This window comes from Microplitis mediator, chromosome 3 (genome assembly GCF_029852145.1).
Source record: "Microplitis mediator isolate UGA2020A chromosome 3, iyMicMedi2.1, whole genome shotgun sequence".
Classification (NCBI taxonomy): Eukaryota; Metazoa; Arthropoda; class Insecta; order Hymenoptera; family Braconidae; genus Microplitis; species Microplitis mediator.
This window is the reverse complement of record NC_079971.1, coordinates 9,447,383-9,460,930: the sequence shown is the minus strand read 5'-3', so window position 1 is coordinate 9,460,930 and position 13,548 is coordinate 9,447,383. Positions and strand designations below refer to the sequence as shown.

The window sequence follows — 13,548 nt, the reverse complement described above, 5'->3', positions numbered from 1 at the left end:
TTCTGACACAATTAATGCATTATATTTTGATTTATCCGGAAATAATAACATTTTATGTTATTTGTTTAACTTTTCGGCGCCGATATATTTTGAACTAATGAACCGATTTTGATGTTTGAGGTAGCAATCGGCGCGTTTTCTTGAATTCTAGAGCTGATACGAATTCGGAATCGATCCGTTCAGCCGTTTCGAAGATTTTTGGAAAAACCCGTTTTTCACCATTTCTTTCTCCAGCGATATCTCTCGAACAAGTTAACCGATTGAGATGGTTAAGACGGCGATCGACGTGTTTTGAAAAGTTTTAGAGATGATTAGATTTTAAAGTTGATCGTTCAACTCGTTTCTAAGATATCAATATAAAACTAAAAAAAAAAATTTTTTTTTGTAATTCGCAAATATTTTCGAGTCTACTTGATCAAATGATCTGAAATTATCAGGAAAATTGATGGCCAACAAGCTCTTTCAATTGCTACCTTAACCATTCACATCGGTTAAGTTTTTTCACCGATGAAAGCAGTGGATTCCCATATTCACAATTCAATTTAGTGGATTCTCATATTCACTTATCAAATCAGTGAATTCCAATATTCACATATTCGTTTAGTGAATATTCACTAATTCTGCGTGGTACGATTGTAGCATTGACGATTAGTGTATATTCACTTAAAATTAGTGAAAAATCACTAATTTATATTTAGAGAGCAGGATTTACATTCCCGTTGTTTGAACTGTTTATTCATTATTTTCTTCACTTATTTATTCATTCATTATTCATTATTCACTATTTAACAGCTTTTGAATTTTATTAATATTATTTTTTATTAGTTCAGTAGACTCTATACATTCAAAACAACGAGTGATAAAAATATAACTGAATTTCGTAAAAATTGTACTACATCAATCAATACAATTACATATTGAAATAAGTTAATTAAGGAGAAAAGAAATCAATAAATAAATATATATATATATATATATATATATATATATATATATATATATATATATATATATTAGGGTGGTCCTTATTTTGGACATTTTCAAATGTTTATGCTCCCAGAGGCTTATGTGGTCCGAAATAAATAAAAAAAAATATCCTCAAAGTTTCAGGTCTCTATCTCAATTTTAACCCGTGCCGCACAGCGATGTAAGTTTCCCATTTAAATAACACGGGGTTTGTGGCATTGAACGATTAAGTTTTTATTCCGGCTAAAGTAATTGTTCGAAAAATTTGAAACTCTGTAGACTTTATCCTTATATTACCAGCTGCTCCTCAGAAATAAAAATTCGAAAATGTCCAAAATAAGGACCACCCTAATATGTATATATATATATATATATATATATTAGGGTGGCTCAAAAAAACCAACTCTTTTGTTTCGAGTATCTTGTGAAAATTTGTTGGTTTAAGATGTTTTAAGAGGCAACTCCAAAAATCAGCTCTATAAAAAATTTTCAAGAGGTCGCTCACGAATTTTGAAAATATCAAAAATGATTGGAATCCGGATTTTTTGTTTCTAAATTTTTTCTTCCTCGTGGCAGCAATATTTTATATCTATAAAATGATGACTATGCTGAAAGTTTCAGCCCAATATTTGAATATTTAAATGGCGCTCAAGAATTTTGAATATTAACTGATAATATGTAACTAATACTTTCAATTCGTTTTTGTATTTTTTTATAACTCAATTACTAACATTTCACTTAAATATAACTTTTGCATAACCGAAAATATACAGGACATTCTTAAACAATAAAATTGGGTGAGTTTTGAATAAGCAAAAAAACCTAAAAATTGAATTAAAAAATAAAAAAGTATGTAAATAACTTATTATTTCTATTTCTCGGGTACTATTTTTATTCATTATGATATAAATTGATGGTAAAAAAATTGAGAAGGTTTATTATTAATATTCAAGGGTCGCTCAAAAACGTCCAAGAGACAGTATTCGGAAACATTCAAAATTCTTGAGCGACGTTTAAATATTTTACTTTTGAGCTGAAATTTCCAGGGTAGTCATGATTTCATAAATATAAACTATAGCTGCCACGAGAAAGAAGAAATTTAGAACAGAAAAATCCGAATTTCGATCATTTTTGATATTTTCAAAATTCGTGAGCGACCTCTTGAAAATTTTTTATCGAGCTGATTTTTGGAGAGGCGTCTTAAAACACCTTAAACCAACAAATTTTCATTAGAGACTCGAAAACAAAAATAGTCGGTTTTTTTGGGCCACCCTAATATATATACTAGGGTGATCCAAAAAATAACAAATTCTTTTTTTTTTTTCTCGGAAACAGGTTCAGAAGTTTTATTTAGATAAAAGAAGACACCTGTGAAAATTAGAGCTCTTAATATTAACATTAAGAGGTTCCTTATCGCACTTTTCTATTTTCCATAAGAATAACTTTTTTTTGTGCAAGTAAACTTGTCGCACGCAAATTTACTTCTAGTCGCACGAAGATTATCGTATAAACCACAAAAATGTCGCGGCAACAGTTGAATCAGCAAAAAGCTACTTGGGGAATAAAACAGTGAGCACTAAAATAGTACTCATATCACATTAATAATAAAAAAATGTATGTTCAATTTGTGCGGTGTTGCCGATTACCCACACGAGCAAATGAGCTTTCTTCATTTATGTATAAATGTTGCCGATTACCCACACGAGCAAATGAGCTTTCTTCATTTATGTATAAAATATTCTATTCTATAAAATTTAACTACCCTACGTCAGAAGTCATTTTTATTAAACCAACTAGTGGCTATTGCTTGAAACAAAAAAAAAAAACTCAAGTCAAGAAGTTGGGTCTGTGCTGCTTCTCTACTTCCGACACCACTTTGTGTATACACGTAGACGCTCGAAGATTCCAAAAAAATGAAACAAGTCTTTTCAGCGCTGGCGCCGTATATATGCAATTATATAATACACACCGATATTCTAATAATATTAGTTCATTGATTGGACAATTAACTATTCATATACATGTATTTTTATGAATTGAAGTCTTCAGTGAAAATATGAGTTACTATATAGTTATTAGTCATAATATCTGGTGTTTTCTCCTGATTCAAGTTAAATTCAATGATGTCGTTTCAATCGCACAAAAGTAAGTTAATTATTATTTATGCTGTTTTTAATCATACTAGATAGTCAAGTTTGTTTTCATTTCTGATTCTAAATTCTTATAAAATTGTTTTCTTTTCAGTATGGTATCGTGCAGTTGATGGTGTCAATGAAGCCAGGATAAATGACAAAACCTTTCATTCATTTTTGTAAACAAAAAAATTTTTTATTGTAATTAAAGATCAAAGTAGATTTTTATGATTAATTGTATATATCGTGAGAATTGAATTTTTAATGACAAAAATTAATTTAAAATTGAACTGATTTATTACATTTTAAAACAAAAGTATTTTTTAATTTACATTAATGTAATTTAATTTTAAAATAAGTTTCTTATTTTTTAAATCTAAAATTAATGGTTTTGAGATAAGTCTACATTAACTTTGCACTAAATGTTATCGAATCTTCAAATAAATTGATTTTCACTCGGAGTAAGTTTAATGTTACTTCGTTTAAAAACTTGATGTATCGTAATGAATCGATATCGACTAAATTCGAGAGAACGATGTTTTCAGAAAAAGTTGGTATCTTCAGAAACCAAGAAATAAATTTTCTTTAGCCAACTAAGTTGTTTTCTTCTTTGGAAAAACTAAAAATATTTAAAGCAAAAGTTTATATTTTTAAATCAAGATTGAATTTCTTTACTGGAGAGCTTTATATATTTTGATTGGAAAAAAAAAATTTTTTTTTTACCAAGAGAAAATTTTTTCAAACAAGTAAATAGGACTGTTACATTCTGAAGTATTACCTCAGATTAATTAAAAATATAAAGGGTATAGCCGGATTAATATGGGAATTCTGCCCCCATAGCTTTTTTGACTCAAACTTAGGGGGTCGACGTGGTGTCGAATGAAAATAATTCACCTCAATTTTTAGCTCTTTAACTCAAACGGTATTCGAGAATTTCAAAAAAACCTGTTTTTTCGAAGTTATCTTTATTTTTATAGTAAAATTCGGAATTAATTAATGATGATTTTTTTTCATAATTCTGACGAGTCCAAAACATGTGAACATATGAAAAAATCATATGATCGTGATTCTCAAACGAAAAGCCGATTTTTCACAGAGAAAAGAAAATTATAATCTTTTTTTTTTAGCCTTTTTGAAATATGTCACTCACCAAAATTCGTCAGAAAATGTCTTTTATACTTCTCTATACTCAGAAATTTTTTTAAATTTTTTGAAGTGATGGAACAGTTAAAAAAAAATTAAAAACTCATTTTTCTCTTAAATTCTTGCGTTTTAACAAACTCTTTTTTTTTTTTTTTAGTACAAATAAATAGGTAGAAAATTTTTTTTACAAAAAATATATCTTCGCGAAAGATAAACATAAGTAATCAGTAGCATACAGTAATTAGAAGGGTTATTAATGATTTAAAATACACTCAAAGGTAATACTTGTGAGGGTGTTAAAAAAGACAAATATTTTTTTTTTTTCAACGTCTTATGAGTTCAAAAGTTACTTTATATTATAAAAAAAATCCTCACCGAATTTCAGCCAGATATCTTTAAAATTGGGCTATCACAAAGGGGGGTCCTCTTTCCCATTTAAAAAACACGCAAAAATTTTTCATTTCAGTTTTTCATTATTAAGAATATGAAAAAAATTTTTTTTTTTCAAATTTTGACGAGCACGTTCTTGTAGAAAATTTAATTTCCTACAAAAAGCATTTGATATCATACATACGTCAAATGAATGAGTAAAAAGTTACAGGGCTTGAAATGTCAACGAAAAGTTAAGCTTAAAAAATATTAAATTTTTGAACTTAACTGTCAACGAAAAAGTGAACTTTTTCGTTGACATTGAAAGACCTGTAACTGTTTTCTTATTCATTTGACGTATGTAAGGTATCAAATACTTTTTGTTATTAAATTTCCTACAAGAATGTGCTTCTCAAAATGTGAAAAAAAAAATTTTGATAGCACGAAAATGAAAAATAATACAAAATAATTTAACATTGATGAAACTGAATTTTTGTTGATCTTTGAAGCCCCGTAACCCGGGAAAAAATGTTTTTATAAAATTTTATAAAAACATTTTATAAAATTTTATAACATTTTATACTGAAATTGGCCTGGTAAAATTTTATCAAATTTTATAAAGTTTTATGAAATTTTATAAAGTTTTATAAAAATTTATAAAATTTAGTTAAATTTCATAAAATTTTACTAGGCCATTTTCAGTATAAAGTTTTATGAAATTTTGTAAAATTTTATATAATTTTATAAAATGATTTTTTTTCCGGAATGGGTCACCCATCCAATTAATGTCCAACCTCGATGCTGCCTAACTTTTGTTATTGAAGAATCGTAGTCTGCTCCGCTCGTCTATTGGTCACTTGTAACTTAGAACAATTCGTGGCTCTATTTATGATTACTCATGAATTCTTATCAGCCATGTTTCATAGTATTAATTTATAATTATATATAAAAAAAAGATTTAAATAATTCAACTATCGATTGTTTAATGGACATAAAATTTTAAAATTAATTAAATTTATTGATTTTTAATGATTTATATTTTTGAATTAATGGCGAAACCTTTGAACTTTTCCTTGAGTAATGAGGAATTAATTTTAATTGATAGTTGAGAAAATAAAAGTTTAAAAACATTAAATTCAAAATTATCATACTATGTAATATATATATAAATATGTAAGAGAAAGGGGTGGCGAGGGTAGGCAAAAAGAGGTACTAAAATTTTATAAAAATTTTTTTTTTTTTTTAAATCTATTATAACCATCCCAAAATTACTTTTGTAAATATAATTGAGCATTATTTTGAATTTTTTTCGTTAAACTTTTTCAAGAATCGAGTGTCGGTCGAATAATGTTAAAGACTTTTGTATTATGATAAAAACTATTAAAAACTTTTTTATCTTGTAATGGGTGCACTTATTATATAAATTTGTGATTGTGGTCTCAATACAATAAGTGTCCCACACATGTGCAAAACTTAAGGTGTCTTGCAAACCTTTCTAGCTGAACTCAGTATCTCCAGGTGAGGGTAAGCCCCTTACTGGACCACACAGTATTAAAATATGAAGAGAGAATTCTTATAACTAACTTGTCAGGAAGGTTGTGATAAATTAAATTTATATGTCAAATTTAAATATAAAACAATGGCATTTATTTGACGAAGCCGCTTTACAGATAATTAATGAGATGAACAATAACCAAAATGACGGATGACACTGACTCGACTAATTTTATAAACAACAATGTGACTCTACTGACTCTAACAAATTGGCTCGACTACTTTAACAAATAACGACTCCTCAATTAATAAAATATTATTTAACAAATCAAATAGTTAACCCGACAATAAGACAAACGAGCTCACTTACTCCAACAATCTCCAACCTTAACCAGTCCTTCTTATTCCAACGATCCTTTTCCTCCAAGACCAAAACCAGACCCAGTCCTTCCTTCCAAGTCCACCAAACCATTCCAATCCTTTCCAATCCACCAGGTCCAATCCACAATAAATATTTTATGAATAACCGTTTAAATAAACTTAATAAACTTAATTAACTTAATTAGGAATAAGCTTCCACGAGCCGTGGGCTTATATGATCTTGGCCCATTTTGAATGATGACTAGCAGCACGTGTAGTAGTAGTAGTAGATAGATAGAAATTTGTGGAAACCAAGATGTTAGTGGTAGTTGATAGAAAGGCACGTCCGTCCACGGCGGTTGCTGCGAGCCAAGAGCGCGATCGCTCGTCGTCTCTGGCCCTCGTACCTCTCCACTCAGGTTGACCAACCCCTAAAACCAAATGTCGGGACTCGACCGTAGCGACCCCGGCGCATCAATGACTGTATTTCCTCAATTGTAGACAGTTGTTGAAGAAGGAGGGCGGATCTTTTGGCGCGAGTCGAAATTGAATTTAAAATGTAATGTGGAAAGATTCCACCCCGTTACAATCTTCCTTTGCATCCATGAAGAATAGATAACAGGAGACCGAACGGTATAGGCGATTCGTCCGTTTCTACGTCCTCAAAAAAGTGTAGAGATCATAGTTCTTATTTTCGCCACTAGCAGCAGTCCGAACTCCAACGTACTAAATTATTATTATTATTTTAGATTGAAACTGATAGTTGATAATTTCTGCCATTGTTCAATTTGTGATATAAAAATTGTTTTTTTTTTATAAACAATTAAAATAATGGGACGGTGTTGTGTAGTAAATGGTTGTTTAAGTGGTCGTAAAGTGCAAGAAGACAAAAATATTTTACATTCACGAAAACATCGCTTATTCAAAGTGCCAAAGGTAAGTAACCTCAAAAAAAAATTACGCCAATTTATTTTCAATTATTTTGTTAATCATTTTTTTCTCAAAAAAAGAAGCCAGATTTACTGGAAAAATGGAGCACAGCAATTGGCCAAGAGTTGAAATCAACAAACTGTGTTTGTGAATTACATTTTAAAAAAACTGATATTATTAAGTTAGATAGCACAACGTTACCAGATGGAAATGTTTTTGTATCTGACAGCCCTGATTATAAAAAGCGATTAAAGACGATTCGAAATAAAAAATTTTAAATACTTTTTAATGCTTTTGAATACCTTGAATACTTTTGAATCCCTCTTCTTATGAGCATTTAACATTATAAATCGTTTTAAATCGCTTTTTTTAATCAGGGAGGTGCAGAGCTACAATAAAACCAGGTGCAATACCTCACTTAAATGTAAATCAATGTTATGATAGTGGCTGCGATAATGATAATTTATCAGTTATCAATTCTATGGACATTGTTGATGACGAAGTCAACGTTGATGTCCTTCAAGAAAATAATTCCTTATTAATACAGCCTGTTGTCAATAATTTAGAAAATGTAAACGCTATAAAACATGCTGATCTTTTTTGGCAAGATTATATTTTAACTAATTCTATCGTAGATGATCCTATATTATTGAATAATGTTGTTGATAATGAAAATAGGAGTAATATAAACAATAATGGCATGAGTAGTGTTCATTACCCAAGCGATAATTCTGTATCAAACAGTGAAAGTGTCTTATTAATTTCTGGAAATTGTAATGTAGAACTTAAAAATAATAATGATCAGCAGTTATCTGTACATGATATTTATAATGCATTAGAAGTGAAACCTTTACCAAGGAATTGGAGTTGGACGTTTGATCATAACCAAACTATAATACTATCGTATTTAGATTCAACTTGTTTCAAACTTAAATGTCATCTAAAAATAAAAAACGATTTAACAGTTACAGTAAGTTATTTCAATTTATTATTAGAAAGTTTTAAAACAGCCGTATTATTTTACTAACTTTTATATTTTATTTTCTAGATTGTAAATGCGTGTACAGACGTATGTATCGATTTATCTGAAGAAATTCGAGATATAATGAAAAGAAGAACCGGATATAATGAAAACAAGTAATCTTATTTGTTGTTTAATAAATTTTTATTTAATGGATTCATTATGAAATACAGCCAAATTTTGAAGCCATTAAATAAAAAATTTTTTTAATTTTAAGAGTTTCATCTGGTTGTAAAGGTATTCTGTCCTCTGATGAATATAAGAAAAAAATGCCACTATACCGATGCATTGCTTGTCGACAAGCAAGACAAAATATACAAAACCGGAATAATAAACAAAGTAAAGATTTTAAGGGATTATATAATAGTAAAAAGATTGAATTGGTTTTAGAGAAAAAAAAAATAAGACGTCTCAGTGAAAAGGTATATCAATTGTTTGTATTTGTCTCATTAATATTATGTTGAAATGTTAATTTCCAAGAAATAGAAGTTTTTTATCTGATAACATCTTAGAACTAAAATTTTATGACTATTGATTTCGCAGTGGTTAAATTCTTCTATTGATAATTACTGTTGGCTTAATTGTTTTTTATAAATCATAAATAAAAACTTTAGAGTCTTAAGAAATTTGTATGAATAATTTTAAGTAATTTAACATGTGAATCTGACATTGCTATAATATCTATATCAGGATTTAAATGCTTTGTTATCATCCAAAAATTTTAACATTAATAATTTTCCTTTTATTACAATCTTTTGTGTCTCACTCTTGCACTCTAGCAATCATATAATTCTTTAGTTGTCGTTGTCTTTAAATTGTTTTCAGGTTATTATATACATCTATCTAATGTTTTTCTTAAACAAAGTACAAAACACTGCAACTTCATTATATATGTTATTGGTAATCATTTCGTAAAAAGTACACATTATAGAAGATTCAATATTTATCCGAAATGTCGATTTTAAACTCAATATATTGTCGCAAACATAAATTAAGTTTAATGTTCAACGAAAAATAAGTCGCATATTTCAGCTTTTTCAGTTAATTCGATGATGTTCGCTAATTTTTTTTATCATTGATATTTTTTAATAATATTGTTATTGATAAAAATTTGAGCATTATTCTAGTTTTATAATTCGTTAATATTTGGTTGTTAAGATACTTGACTTTCCTTAATTTAGAATGAAACTTTAAAAAGTAATCTTTTGAAAATGAAAGACGATTGTGCCGCTTTAGAAGAAACAACATTATTAAAAAAAATTTCGGATTTACCACCTCTACAGCAAGAAGCTGTGCGTACTTGTTTCAATGCGGCGAAAGCGACTAACGCTAAACAGCGCCGATATTCGACTGAGTGGGTATACGGATGTCTCTTAATGCGAATTAAAGGCAGTTGATTATATGATCAGATTCGAAAAAAAGAAATTCTTCCGCTTCCTTGTAAAGACACTTTGAATCGGTATATTCAAAAACTAGATAGCGCGTTCGGTTTCCCTAAAGCCGTCTTCGACACACTAAAACTTAAAGGTTCACGTATGGAAGAGTATCAAAAACGGGGTATTATAGCCATCACATTACACAAAATTCATGCGGGATTGTATCTAACAAATACCTTCAGCATTTTGTTTCAAGTATTACTAATCACAGTTTGATAATTGCTTTATAGCCATTTCATCAACAAAGTTGGAGTTTACCATTAAAAAAACAATATTTCCTGAAGTATCACACGTCTCCTTTTCTTCACTTTCCTGTGCTTTACTTAATCAATGTATACTTTCTCTTGCTGATGTTTCTTTATATAATCTGAAAATATTTTTTTATTCATACTAAAGCTTACATTAACTCATATATGATATATATTTTGATTTAAAAGCTTGTAAACTTACACGAAATCTATATAACTTATGAGTCAGTAAACGGTAGAAACTTCTTCTCATTCGAAAATTGCTTATCAAAATCTGCAATAAATGGGCGCTTGGATTGCTCTAGTGTTTGCATTTGTTATGTATCAACCAAATATTTTTTTCTCAGGATCTTTGCTACTTGATGAAATTGGTTTGAGTGAAGGGATTGCATTAAATCGCAAAACATTAAAATTAGATGGTTTTGTGAATTTAGAAGATTATACTCCAGATCATCTTAAAAGCACCCCAGCTGACCATGCACTAGTGTTTATGTTCCAACCTTTCCAAGGTCACTGGGTCCAAGTAGTCGGGCAATTTTTTAGCAAAAATGCTGTGACTGGTGATATTCTGCACAAATTGATTATTGAGTGTGTGATATTGCTCGAAAAAGCTGGTTATTATGTTGATGCGATTATTTGTGACGGAGCCCAATGGAATCGTGGTGCGTGGAAATTATTTGGAATATCTGATGGTCAATGTAGTTGTGAGCATCCTTATGATTTTGGACGCCGGCTTTGGTTTATTTCTGATTTTCCACATTTACTGAAGTGTCTTCGAAATAAAATTTTGGAAAAATTACAATTTTGGGTAGGATATCTACTTATTTGACAAAAATTATTTTACTAGAATGCTATAATTAAAAAACGTATGAATTTTGGTTGTAGACTCCAGATGGTATAGTCAAGAAATCTCATTGGATTGCATTATTAAAATACGAAGGACATTTAAATCTGAATTTGAGGATGGCTCACAATTTATCAATGCATAATGTCAATCCACAAGGCTTCGCAAAAATGAATGTACCTCTTGCTATCGAGGTAAAAATTCTTAATATTAAAATTATCTATATTATTGACGGTTACGCTCAGGTTAATTTTATTATGCTGCTAAAAGTAAAGTTTTATATTTATAAGAATATTTTTTGGATTTAGTTATTTTCTAAAAAAGTTCGAGCAGCTATGGAAACGCTTAAAAATGAACCAAATTGCCCGGAGTTGGAAGATAGCGACGCAACTATTGCTTTTATCACTAAAGTCGGGAATCTGATTAAAGCAATGATGTCAAGGACACCCATGGATGCTTTGAGACCTGATGATGAGAATCTGTCTAAAAAGGTATATATTTACCCTCACCGAAATAAATAATCGCTGACTGCTAACGTGAAATTATACGTTTTTTTTTGCTAATTTCATAATAGATGAACATAATTATTGAGTAATTGATATTATTTTTTTAATTTTGTAGGCAATCGTTGAATTTATAAATTATTTACGTACATGGCAGTCAAAAGCAACAGAAGAAAAAGAAAAACAGAAATTGAAAGTAAAAAATGAAAAAGTAAAGAAAAGAAAAAGTAAAACAACAAATGATTTCGATGATATGAATTCCGATGATTTTTTTTTTGCAATTACCGCCAGTACTGTGATATCCTACAGGAATAAATAGGATAAGGTTCTTATTTCTAGAGGTGATGAGTAGTTGGTCAGGTTTAAAGATATTGTAAGTTTATTAAACAATGTATTACAAGACAAATGGCACGTCTTTTGTCAAATGCTCGTACAGAACTAAATTTTCACACTCAGGTCAACTGACCCTCGACACTCATCCCTTTTCCCACTCCTCGTACTTGCCTCCCTCAAGAATCATACCTAAAATACCTCGCATCTACTCTTGCTCTGTTTCTCTCACTCTCATTCTTTCTCTCTTGCACTCCCACACTCCAGACATAGAATCTTACAACTAGACTTAATACTAACCGATGACCTTCGCTTTGCGCGTACACTCTTTTTATTTTCGATATTACAGTACTTTGTCAGGACTTTTAATCTCATTACAGTCGACTTTAGAATTATTAGATTTTCTACATGACAAATGCGGTTACAGTTATTTAATGACAGCTCGTGTGACGCAGGATATGTTAGAGGTATATATAAAAATCATAACAAATTATAAGACTAATTTTCAATTTAAATAAATGTATGAAGTTTTTAATATTGACACTTCTTTGATAGAAGTTTTTTGGGATAATCCGTAGTGCGTGCGGTAGTAATGACCATCCAGACCCCATTCTATTCGGACAAGTATTGCGCTTGCTTTGTTCTTATTCTTTGGCAACTCCGCCTAAAGGATCTAATGTCACCGCTGGTGAACTACTTGAGTCATTAATCCAAACAAAAGAATCTTTAGCTGCTGCTGTTGCTCCTAAAAAAGATTGGTTGCAAAAAATTGACGAAATAGTTGAAAACGGTTGCTCTGACGAGATATGCGCTGCTGAAAATGAAGCTGGAAGTTCAGGTTACGTTGATAGTGTCACTGATAATGATTGTTCTATGAATTATGACCACTTATTCATTGATGATGACGATGATGATGATGATGATGATGATGAAGAAACAGAAAAAGATGCAAAAAAAAAAGAAATTGAACATGAACATTTACCAGATCCTCGATTGCAACACAATTATGACGTAGCTTATAGCAGCGAGTATGTAATTTCTTACATTGCTGGATATATAGCTAGGAAAATGAATAGATTCTCCAAATGTTTTGATTGTGTTCAATGTATGCAATCAAATAACCCAAGTGAGCGCGATAAATATATCAAAATTATGAGTGATGGCTACTTGATTTATCCTAGTGAAAATCTATTTGTTCTCATAGAACATTTAGAGAGAATAGTATTGACCACCGTTGGTACTAAGACCATTACTATTGATACTATGTATCAAATTGCTAATGATCTTTCTAAATCAGAAATTCCTGCTTTAGTAGGATGTGATGAACATAAAAAAAAATTAACTAGGACCATTATTAATAATTTTTTGATTATGCGTGGACACTTTTTGGCAAAATCCTATAATAACAGAAATTGTGAAAAAAAAATGAAAACCAAAAGAAATCGAAAAAATGCCAAATTACTCTAGCTCAATAAATTTTTACTGTTTTTATTAATTTTATTCATAATTCATAAATTTGTAATTGTTTTAAAATATTAAAATTAAAACTATGTTTTTTATATGTGACTTGACTCTGTATGAATCATTTAAGTTTTGTTTCAAATTAAATAATACAAACAATTATGATTTTTTTATTTTTGTTACTAATTTCTTTTTAGTAAAATTTAAAACCGATGTAATTTAAATGAACTATAAGTAATTAGTTTTGATTAATCATTATTTTTATATATATTCAGCTTACTCTTATCAAATATGAGAGATTATAATTTAAC

At 29.4% G+C, this 13,548-nt stretch overlaps 1 protein-coding gene and 1 long non-coding RNA gene across 2 annotated transcripts in view; both read left to right on the top strand.

Moving 5' to 3' along the window:
• The window catches only part of LOC130665334 (doublesex- and mab-3-related transcription factor A2), a 162,829-nt gene that overhangs the window by 127,844 nt on the left and 21,437 nt on the right, over window positions 1–13,548 (top strand). The gene's annotated exons all lie outside the window — the stretch shown is intronic.
• LOC130665335 (uncharacterized) lies at window positions 7,128–7,996 on the top strand. The gene is made up of 3 exons (XR_008989535.1): window positions 7,128–7,400; window positions 7,475–7,537; window positions 7,776–7,996. It is a non-coding gene; the product is annotated as an uncharacterized LOC130665335 (long non-coding RNA).